This window comes from Saimiri boliviensis, chromosome 1 (assembly GCF_048565385.1).
Source record: "Saimiri boliviensis isolate mSaiBol1 chromosome 1, mSaiBol1.pri, whole genome shotgun sequence".
In the NCBI taxonomy this organism is placed as follows: Eukaryota; Metazoa; Chordata; class Mammalia; order Primates; family Cebidae; genus Saimiri; species Saimiri boliviensis.
The window spans coordinates 263,441,397-263,453,562 of record NC_133449.1 but is presented as its reverse complement, the minus strand read 5'-3'; the positions used below and the strand labels follow the sequence as shown (position 1 = coordinate 263,453,562).

Genomic DNA, 12,166 nt, shown 5'->3' with positions numbered 1-12,166 from the left:
CACAGCAGAAACATCAGACAAGACTTCAGTAACTAATATATAAATATAATCTACAAATCAACAATATAATAACCCATATAAAAACAGGTAAAAGATTTAAGTAGATACGAAAGTAAAAGAGGATAAGAGGTCCAAAATATATGAGAAAAGGTGCCTAACATCATTAATTAACAGGAAAATGAAAATTACAAGCACAGAATTACCATTACACACCTATAATAGCTAAAATCAAGAAGACTGGCAATATCAAACTGCCGGAGAGGCAATGGAACAAATGGAATCCTTACACACTATTGGAGAAGTATGAAATGTTACAACCACTTTAAAGAACTGCTGGCAACATACATCTGTCTATATTATGATTCTATAATTTCACTCTCAGAAATATATCCACAAATATACTTGTACAAGAATATTTATTACAGCAGCCTTATTCATAACAGCTCCAAATTGGAAATAACTCAAATGTCCATCAATAGATGGTAGTATATTTACATATTGGAATATTAATGAAAAATTAATAAACAGAGCTGTGTGCAGTGGCTCGTGCCTGTAATCCCAGCAACTAGGGAGGCTGAGGCAGGAGGATCCCTTGAGCCTAGGAATTTGAAGCTGCAGTGAGCTACGAATGTGCCACTGCACTCCAGCCTGGGTGCCAGAGCAAGACTCAGTCTCTTAAAACAAAAATAAGAAAAAAACAAACTACTTATACATACAACATAGATGAATTTCAAAAATGTTAAGAAAAAGAAGTCAGAGACAAGAGTATATATTGTATCATTCTATTTGTATGCAATGCAACTATAAGCAGAAGTAATCTATGATGATAGAAACTAGATCGTGATTGCTGGGAGACAAAGTATTCAATTGGAAACAGGCAAAGCGGCTTAAAGAAGGGGATAAAAATATGCTATACCTTGTTTGGAAGTAGTGAGTATATAATTACCAAATGATACTTAAATGCATACTTAAAATATGTACATTTTATTTTGTATTACAGCTCAACAAAGATTAGCATTATCAGAAAGCTCTTTACATATTTAAATACACTCACAGACACACATATTATATGCTACATAATACATAGACCACCAAGAGAAAACTAAGGTATAAACCATATTTATTCATTAATTATTCATTTATCCATGCATTTATTTATTTCTTGGCTCAATTCTGGGTATGTGCACATTCACATATGTGTGTAAACATTAATGTTTACACACATATATACATATGTGTGTACATACCAATTCTGGGTATGTGCACATTCACATATGTGTGTAAACATTAATGTTTACACACATATATACATATGTGTGTAAACATTAATTTAAAAATGGCTTCAATATATGCTTTATAACTTGCTGCAATAAACTATATTATTATTATCTTTACCTGTCAAATATACAACACAAAATTGATTTTTAAATTAATTTGAGTCCAAGTCCATATAGTAAATTAATGACCAAAAACTGCTGGCATGCAGATGCTACTTGGGAGTAATGGAAATTTTAAAAAATCTTTAGAATAAAAAAGAACAGAATTCAAGTCCAGCTTATTCACCCCCAAACCACGTAGCCTTGGCTAAATCACTTAACTTCATGAGCATCCATTTTCTCACACATAAAGTGAAAATACTTACCTACCCTGAAAAAAAGCTTTTCCAAAAATATGAGATATAATTTCCTTAGCACAGTGGCTAGCCCATAACAGCTATTCAATAAATAAAAACTATAATTTAAAATTATTTGTTTAGCATAGCCAATTTTCATGGAGCAATCATGTAAAATATACAGTTAGCCCAAGCAAGTATTTAACACCTTAGTTTAAATTAATTTTTATTACACCAGGATTTTAGTAGTGTATTACTTGCATGATCCAAGATTTGTGTTTAAAGTAGAAACAATAATGCCCTTCCAGAGCTATATTAATGATTACATTCGATATTTCACATAGAAATACTCAAACCATGAAGTGCTATACAAATACTAGAAATTATGACCCTCTTTTTGCTTAGTTTTAGTGTGAATGACCTGAAATCACTTAATAGGCAGGTAGAATTTGTTTTGCTTATATTACGTATAACATACTTTTTGATGTATAATTCTATCTAAAACTGTCTTAGATGTTATTAATGAAACCTCAAACAAATCCCTAAAGAAACTATTTGTTTCAGTCATGCAAGAGTAGTAAATTATAATAAAGGAATCAGTACAAATTTAATAAAGCCAAATATGGTGATAACTCAATAGGCCACTGTGCTGTCATAAGTATATTCTCAGAATACATTCCCCAACATCCTACAGTCACTTCAAGGATCCCTCAATTCTTATCCACTATCCCACCACTTACCTAGCCTTTAATTTCCCATCACTCTTACCTAAACTCTCAGTAGTTTGGATGAGATGTCACATACTCTAGAGCATTATCTGTGTAGCTCTGTAATTTCTAATATTTTCACTCTAAAACAGGACAGTAAAAAAAAAAAAAAAAAAAACAGGTAAACAATTATATAACATGAACCAAGACTCTATGAAGGGTTTTAAGCTTTAGGAGGACAAAGAAATCTTGCTTACCCTTATCTTCAAATGCCTACCACAGTCTCTACCACAAAGTAGGCTTTCAAGAATTAATTTTCTATACTAAAGAATAAATTTGTAAGTAATTATTTTTAAGATCAGGTTGTTGCTAACAGTACATAGGAGGAGGAGGGTCCAACCAATATTTACTCAGCATCAATTCTATGTCTGGTCATGTACTAACTCCAGTAAGTATTGCTAATTATCCCTTCCAAAAGCCCTGACAAGACAAGAGGACAGAGGAGGAGGAAAAAGAAACAATTATAAAAGGAGTACATGAAAGGAGAGTGATACACATATAATGGCATATGAGGCTCCATGAACCTAAGGGAGCTTTAGTTCCCCTCATTATCTCTTCCTCTAGGCTTCATACAAGGTTTCTTACACACATGAGCTCCTTCTAATTAAAATCACTTACTCGTCCTTTAAATTATTTTCCCCCTTAAGGGAAAATTTCTCCTTAAAAGTTATTTTTGACATTTTCCTCTCCCTGTTCTCCCACCTTCAACTGGCCAGCAAAGTGCTATTTCCTCCTCTCTAAAGTTTCTGACAGCTCTTCCTTTTCTTTAAATTCTATCAACCATAACCACATTTTAACTGCTCTTCTAACTCATACTTAAACTATGGCAAAAGCTGTGCAATGAATTAATTCCCTGTGCTTATATTACCTCTCTTTAGTCTAATCCAATTCCAAGCCATTGCAAGATTAACTGTACAAATCTAATTTTTATCATTTTATCAACCTTCCTGAAAATTTCAAAGAGACACTGAAGTAGGAGTAGAGCTGAACAATGTAGTCTATGATGTACTTTTGAATACACGTAAACAAATACCACATAAGCAATATATCCAACTAGAAAAGTTGGATACATACATACATGGCTTCAACAGTATAACAAAATTAAACAATTACACAAATCTGATATGTAATTATGTCTTTAATCTATGATTAATGTAGGCAGATATGACTAAATGTATATGAAGATTACTGTAGTTAGCATTACTTTGCAAAAGCTAGAAGCAAAATGATCTCCACCAGCAAAGACACTGGGAGTACATCTTCTCACGCTTATCCACAGGTCCAAAAGATGAGAAAAGCATTGCTTAAACAATCTAACATTTCCTGAAATTCTAACAATTATTAATTTCAAAAAGTTATATAATTTAGTAGAGAAAGGCTCTATCACAAGGATAGCATTTCCTGAGGGCCTCTAGTTTATGGTAAAATAACACTAATGCAGAGGAAGTCAAAATTTGCCAAAGTATTCCATCTTTGGATAGAGAAATAGAACATTTTTTCTGATACTGATGCCAAAATCTGCCCCTGTGTAATTGTTTATTTGTTCTGGTGTAATCATCTGGAATGCAGAGAACAAGTATTATCTTCCCTTTACACACTCAAAGTAACAATGTTTTCTCTCAAGCAACTGAAGCATGTAATAATCTTTTGATCATTGGTATATTTTAAATATAAATACAATGGCAAAAATGACTGACAGAAAAACCTGTCAATCAATTACAATGGCAAGTCAATCAATTTTAACTGGGTTATAATGTTTCTAAAATGTTAAGTTTATCATACTAAAAACTGAACATGGACTTCATTTCTGGTTCCACACGAAAGGAGCCTGGAAGTCATCACATCATTCTAACAAGTAAAAATCTGATCAAACTGAAAAAAAAAACAACTCTTCTGAATTTGTAAGAGAAATGAGGACACAGGGCAAGCCACTACCCCCAAGATCATAAAGGTAGACATGAGAATACAGGGAGTCACACATTATTAGGGTTCATGAGCAAAAACTGCTGTGAGAACCAGTGCCTGGGTAGGTATACCTGAAGTACAATCAATCAACTGGATGTTTCACAGCTGTTTCAGAAAAACGGCAAACCACGAAGCACTTCGTGAGAGGCAATGATATGAACAGAGAGCAATACAAACAGCAAGATGGTACTAGGTCCCTTTAACCTGGAATGCCCTTTGTTTCTCAACTCAACTTGGGGAACAACCTTGTCATTCTTCAGAAGTCTAGCTCAGACTAGATGTAAAGGTTTTTCCTAACCTACAAGACCATTTCTCTATACTGTTATGATACATTCTTCATATTAACATTATAGCATATATATTACATATATCTGATTTTTCAGGGTTCCAGTTAACTGCGAGTTTACCACTGTAATTGTTAATATCATCTATTTTCACTTCCCAAAGTATCCCAGGTTGTATTATAAATAATAACTATAAATAATATGATCACCTTAAGTATAAACTTCAACGGCAGCATCTGTTTTTCCCAGGACTACATTTGCTCCATTATCTCCTCCTGGAGACTAAAATTGTGTTGTTGGGGTAAAACAAATAAATAAATAAATACAAAAATTAAAAAAAAATTATGTTGTTGGCTTCCTGTACCAGTGTCCTACTCTTATAATAATGATGGCAGGAAGAGTTATGGCAATTTCTGCTGACTTGTAACATATTAAAATTGACTTCCCTAAAGATGGTAAAAAGAGACACTGGGGACTAGTAGGGGAGGAGGAAAGAGGAGTAAGCACTGAAAAACAACCTATCAGGTACTATGCACACTACCTGGGTAATGGGAACATCTGTACACTGAACCTCAGCGACACGCAACTCAACCATGTAACAAACCTGCACATGTACCCACTGAAACTAAACGTTGAAAAACAAATACATATATGTTTTATAAATAAATAACTTTTTCTTCATGACCGAGGAATTGAGATCTATTTTCCTCCCCCTTCAATTCTGGATTATAAACTTAATTCATTTTATATTCTCCTCTTTCTGTGTACACAAAAACATCTTCCTTTCTATAATTCTAAAGAATTGCTCACTCTGAATGATTTCAAGGAGCAAAGGTTATAATCAATGACAGGAAAAAAAAGTTCTTGTTGACAGTTTATCATTCTGTACCTTTGGATAAATTAAACAAGTGACATCTACCAGGCCACTCTTGTGATGGTCTTAAAATTCTATTAACAAAAGCCACCTCTTTAATTGGTTTATCAGCATGTTATTATATATTGTTAACAGTCAAATATAAACGAGGATCAATCTAAGTATACAACACTAAAAGAAAATGAGCTAGATGTAGTAATTCATTAACAGAACATCTATTAAAAATTGTATAATTTTTGTAATTAGAAGCTATAATTAGTATTTTAATTCATATACTTAGAATATAAGTTTATATAAGTTTACAGCTTAAAATATCTTTTTTTTTTTTTTGAGACGGAGTTTTGCTCTTGCTACCCAGGCTGGAGTGCAATGGCACGATCTCGGCTCACCACAACCTCCGCCTCCTGGGTTCAGGCAATTCTCCTGCCTCAGCCTCCTGAGTAGCTGGGATTACAGGCACGCACCACCATGCCCAGCTAATTTTTTGTATTTTTAGTAGAGACGGGGTTTCACCACGTTGACCAGGATGGTCTCGATCTCTTGACCTTGTGATCCACCTGCCTCAGCCTCCCAAAGTGCTGGGATTACAGGCTTGAGCCACCGTGCCCGGCCCTACAGCTTAAAATATTTAAATATTTAAAATTAAACTTCAAACAATGGTCCTCCCAAGGTTCTTTTTCAAAAAAAGTAACACTGACAATATCAATACTGTGGAACACAGGTATTCCCCCAGATTTTATTTAATAATTTTATTACTTATATAATTTTTCAAAATAAATCTATACTATAAAGGACAGTTATGATCTGTCCCAGGAACAGCTCTGTATATCTAAAAGGGTATTTCGATTTCTGTGTTTTATTCAGTCATAAATTTCAATGCTCTTCATCGGCCATATACTGTGCTAACTGCTAGGAGAGGAACATTAATAAATATATGATCAAATTCCTGGAGCTCAAAACTAAATGGGAAAAAAAGAGGGATATAAATCTAACAGTAATGTAACAGACAGGTAGGTGGTAAATACCATGCGAACAAAACAAAAGAGAGTGCTTGACAGAGATTTAAGTGTAAGACAAGTGAGAACAGGAAACCTTTCTGTCCGTTTACAGATGCACCTCTGGCCTCTGGCACAATGCCAGGCACGTGGTGGGTTGTTAATAAATAGTGGTTAAAAGAAATACTGAGCAAGAGAGTAAGTGGCACAAATGTTATTTGGAGATACTTAACACTGGAATTTATTCTTGACAATAAGCAATACGTCCTGTAGGCATATAAAATGTGAAAAGTAATATGCACATTAACATGGAAATGTGAAAAAATATGGTACTTTTCTCAATGAACTCAAGAAACAGCAAGAAATTCTATATCCCTAGAAAACAGGATAGAGAACAAATGAAAACGGAGCTGGATTCCAACAGCTTTCTAAGGTATGTTAACCTAACTCAGAACAATATAAGTTAACATATCTTATATCTTTGGGCAATAGTTAATTATTAAGGAAGGCATTTATGCAAGTGAATGGCATCATCAGTTATTTGTGCTTCAGAAATACAACTTTGGAGAGTGAACTGTAGAAGAGGAGAAAGGAAAGTTTAAGTAGAAGTTAAAAAAATTTTCTTTTTTTTTTTTGAGATGGAGTTTCGCTCTTGCTACCCAGGCTGGAGTGCAATGGTGCCATCTTGGCTCACCGCAACCTCTGCTTCCTGGGTTCAGGCAATTCTCCTGCCTCAGCCTCCTGAGTAACTGGGATTACAGGCACGTGCAACCATGCCCAGCTAATTTTTTGTATTTTTAGTAGAGACGGGGTTTCATCGTGTTGACCAGGATGGTCTTGATCTCTTGACCTCGTGATCCACCCGCCTCAGCCTCCCAAAGTGCTGGGATTACAGGATTGAGCCACCACGCCCGGCCAGAAGTTAAAAAAATTTTCTAACCAGGAAACTTAGTAATGGCTTAGAGATGGAGGAAAGATAGAGGACAGAATCAAGGATGAACTACAGGCGTGAGCCACCGCGCCTGGCTATAATTACACTCTTAATTGTATAATTAGTTGATGTTTATCTCCCTATGTCATAATTCTGCTTAAGTTTACCACTGTGACGTCATCCAAACACCTAAACAATGGTTGGCAGGCAGTAATCACACTCAAAAAGTATTTGTTGAATAAATGAATTTACTATTCAGAAATAAATACACAAAATTTCAAAATATACCAAATTCAGTTTCTTGGTCTGGGTTCTGGTTTCATACCAACTCAATTAGGCTATTATCAAAAAGACAAAAAAATGCAGGGAGCCATGAACATACCACTGTACTCTAGCCTGGGTGACAGAGCAAGAATCTATGTCAAAAGAAAAAGACAAAAAGTAACAAATGTGGAAAAGGAATTCATACACTGTTGGTGGGAATGTAAATTATTAAGTACAGCCATTACAGAAAATGATATAGAGGTGCCTCAAAAAACTAAAAATAGAATTATCATATGGATAATCCTGCAATTCCACTACTAGGTATATATAGCCAAGGGAAATGAAATCAGCATATCAAAGAGAATCAGTAAGCTAAAGAGATACCATATTTATTGCAGCACTATTCGTAATAGCCAAGATAGAGAAGCAACCTAAGTGTCCAATGGATAAATGACTTTTTTAAGTGTGGATATGCACAATGGAATATTATTCAGCCATTAAAGAAATAAAATCTTACATTTGCGACAACATGGATGAACCTGGAGGACATGATCTTAAGTGAAATAAACCAGGCACAGAAAGACATACACCACACAATCGCATAAATTTAAAGAAGTGGAATCTAAAAGAAACTGATCTCATAGAAGTAGAGAGTAGAATAAGGGGGAACAGAGAAAGTTAAAGTTAGGAGGAATAAGTTCTGGTATTCTCTTGTGCAGTAGGGTGACTATGACTAATAGCGTTGTATTGTATTGTATTTCCAAATAACTAGGAGAAAGGATTTTGAATGTTCTCACGACAAAAAAATTATAAACATATGAGGTGATTGCTATGGTCTGAATGTCCCCTCCAAAGCTGATGTTGAAATTTTATCCCAACATGACGTATTGAGAGGTGGGGCCTTGAAGAGGTGATTGGATCATGAAGGCTCTGCCCTCAGGAATGAGTTATCACAGGAGAGGAACTGGTGGCTTTATTATAAGAAGAAAAGAAACCTGAGCTAGCACACTAGCACATTCAGCCCTCCTTGACATATGACAACATGTACCACACCACTCTGAGACTCTTCAATGACAGCAAGGTGTCATCAGATGGCAGTCCCTCAATCTTGGACTTCTCAGCCTCCATAATGGTAAGAACTAAATTCCTTTTCTTATAAATTACCCAATTTCAGATAATCTTCTGTAAGTGACAGAAAACTGATTAATCCATTAATGGATATGCTTAAACACCCTGATTTTGTTTTACACAATGTAGACACATATCAAAATATCACAGTGTACCCTATAAATATGTAATTGTGTCAATTAAAACCAAAATGTTAAAAAAAATATGTATTTAAAATACACCGAGCTGTTTCTTGATCTGGGTGCTGGTTTCAGAGGTGTCAATCTGTCAAAGACTCACTGAGGAAACATATATAATAAATTCATGTCTCTCTCTATTCAATAAATAGTAAAAAGCAAGAATGAAAAAAATTTGTTATTTTGCCAGATATTAAAGACTATTTATTGTCCTTTTACAGTAAACAAGACTGCTTCTTTAACTTGACTTTTAACAATCTGGCAATTATAACAGAAGTCTCTAAGCCATACCTGTGAATTCTAAAGTAGAAGAATTGACAAGGGACTTACTATCTTATGATTAGTTATAATAATGATAGCTATAATATGAACATACATAAAAGAGGGAATTAAAAAAATGTATCTACTTCCCAAACTCTGAGGAACAAGAAGATATGAAATAATACAATTTTCCAAACACCCTAACCAAACTTCTTTCTTACTGCTTTGAAAAGAATTCTCACTTTCTAGGGAAAGAACAAAGCTGTTTAAAAATAATTAACAATGCAATGGCATTTACTCAAATTTGTCAAACACAAAATTTTTTAAATGGCAATGCATAGGAAAAGAAAAAGACAAAAATTTAAGCCTGCTGTCTACCTTCAGAAAACCACATTCTGATCCTTTTCTATTCCACCTTCTCAGGTACTATTCACTCAGTGCTAAAAATCCTGTTGCCAGGTTGCACTAGCTGAAGAACTAATGCTTAATCATTCACCTTAACTAATCTTCCAATCATTTCATCCTTGTCTATTATTACATGGTAGATAATTAGTGAATTTATAAAGATTTTCTTGCACAGATGTCTGAGGTAGAAAATGAGTAAGACCTCCTCAATGGAAGAAGCATATCAAGTGCTTTCTGAGACTGCATCTCTTTCTCTTCTTTACAGTAAAATTAGAATTGAGTACTTGGGATCATAACACCTGTTAAAAGATAATTTGTGGTAGACAACTGAACCAAATTCACAAAGCACTTTTACTTTGTACACAAACACAAAGTATACACAAGTATATACAAAGAATTCAAAAGGTCTTCACCAGCCTACAGAAATGGCTATCATTCAAAGAAATGTTTTTCATAACATTTAATCTTATTTTTCTGCAGAAAATCAATATGAAAAATGCAGTCTGCAACTTGAACGACCTTTTCTAAGACGGTAAAAATAACTAAAAGCAATTATTACTTAAAAATTACAATTACATGTTCTGTTACAATTTCTATGTCTTAGTCTATTATATTTTACAAAGATATTTTTTAAATCATTAGGCTTCCACAGTCCTCTAATTAGGAATCCTTTATTATAAGGAAAAAAAAAATCAGTTTGTCTTTGAAACAATTCACTATGTAAATGTACCCTGTGAAAGAATGTAACAGCTGTGCCTAAAGGCCAAGACAATTAATTCTGATATATATCCAGTCTATTAGAATTAGTTAGAAGTCAGTTGTATATTTACAGGTACAGCTACTTCCATGCTTCTGCTTTTCTCTATGAAACATGTCTATAGTTCAGATCATTTATCAGACAGGTGGCTTCTATGAAGGTAGTTAAATGGGCTTATCTTCTTAGGAACTAATAAGGGAGAGCAAAGGTATAAATACACCTTGGCTGTAGGACACTTAGATGGGTTAGCGAACTGAAAAATACATTGTAACCATATTATTTTCTAATCCTTCCATCTGTATTGATTCCACATCTTATCTTATTATGCACTATTCTTCAAGAATCTTCAGTTTATTTCACAGCTCTGTCTTCAAAAAAAAATGCCGGCCAGGTGCAGAGGCTCGTGCATATAATCCCAAAACTTTGGGAGGCCAGCATGGGAGGATTTCTTGAGGCCAGGAGCTCAAGATTAGCAATAATAGCATTGTAAGACTCCTGTCCCTACAAAAATTAGGGAAAAACAAAACAAAACAAAACAACAACAATAACAACAAAAACACAGCTGGGCATGGTGGCGCACATCTGCCATCCCAGCTACACAGGAGGCTAAGATGGAAAAATTACTTGAGCCCAGGAGGTTGAAGCTACAGTGAGCCATAATGGTGCCACTGCACTTTAGTCTGGGTGACACAGCAAGATCCTAGTAACCAAAAATAAAAAAAAAAAAAATTAAATGCTTTGCCCGTTGTTTCCTATCTTTGAAACATTACTTCTTTCTTTTGCCAAATCTGAGATGCTACTGAATTTAGTCTTACCTCATCATCTCCTAAACTTCATCAACTTGGTGGCTAAGGACATCATTCAAATTAAGCTGTCCTCCTCAAGCTTACCATTTGCCCAACTCAAAGTTTTTCCTCTCAGTTTTTCAAACTTTTCGACTTTTCCATTACAATACTCACCCATGCTAACCAAATCCACCTTCTTTCCCATGGTTTCTACAACTACACTGTCTCAGTCCTTTTCATGCCTATTCCTCACTGCTCCTTATGTCTTGGTTTAAAGATTTGTATTCCCTCCTCCTGTTCCATATCCTTTAACATTACCGAAAGCTTTGAGTTAAATGAAGGTTGCCAGGAAAAAAAAATGTTTTAAATGTAAACAACAACAAAGACAACAAAAATTACCTGAAGTTCTATAGAGAACCTGAGAAACCTTTTCCTCAGGTTTCTCTTTTCACTGTCTCCACCAATTCTAACAAATTCAATTTTACCCTTTAAGTCAACAATGCCTCGAAAGTTCAATTCTAAAATATCTCTATAATTAAAAGCAATACACTTCAGTCCACGTTTTGTAGTGTGTCTACCTCAAATTTGGCATGTCCTGTAATCAAATTAATTCATCCTAATAAAAACATTCAATAATTTCCACCTTCAAATAATATTACTATTGGAAATTCTGGACTCGATGGAATCTATTCAAATCCAGGTAGCCATCAGGTATCACTGAGACACTTTAGAACAGCAGTTCTCAATCTTTCTGGCACCAGGCACCAGTTCTGTGGAGGATAATTTTGCAACAGACAGAGCCACGTGGTGGGAATGGTTTCGGATGAAACTGTTCCACCTCAGATCATCAGGCATTAGATTCTCACGAAGAAGGCATAACCTAGATCCCTCACATGCACAGTTCACAATAGGGTTCAAGCTCCTATGAGAATTTAATGCTGCCACTGATCTGACAGAAGGTG

At 34.7% G+C, this 12,166-nt stretch overlaps 1 protein-coding gene across 4 annotated transcripts in view; it reads right to left on the bottom strand.

Moving 5' to 3' along the window:
• Positions 1-12,166, bottom strand: part of RICTOR (RPTOR independent companion of MTOR complex 2) — a 133,267-nt gene that overhangs the window by 91,212 nt on the left and 29,889 nt on the right. The window contains exon 2 of one of the 4 annotated variants that reach the window (XM_074386464.1): positions 2,381-2,462. The exons of the other annotated variants lie outside the window; for them this stretch is intronic. The gene's annotated coding sequence lies outside the window, so the exon portion shown is untranslated. The remainder of the gene's footprint in view (positions 1-2,380; positions 2,463-12,166) is intronic. 4 annotated transcript variants of the gene reach the window in all.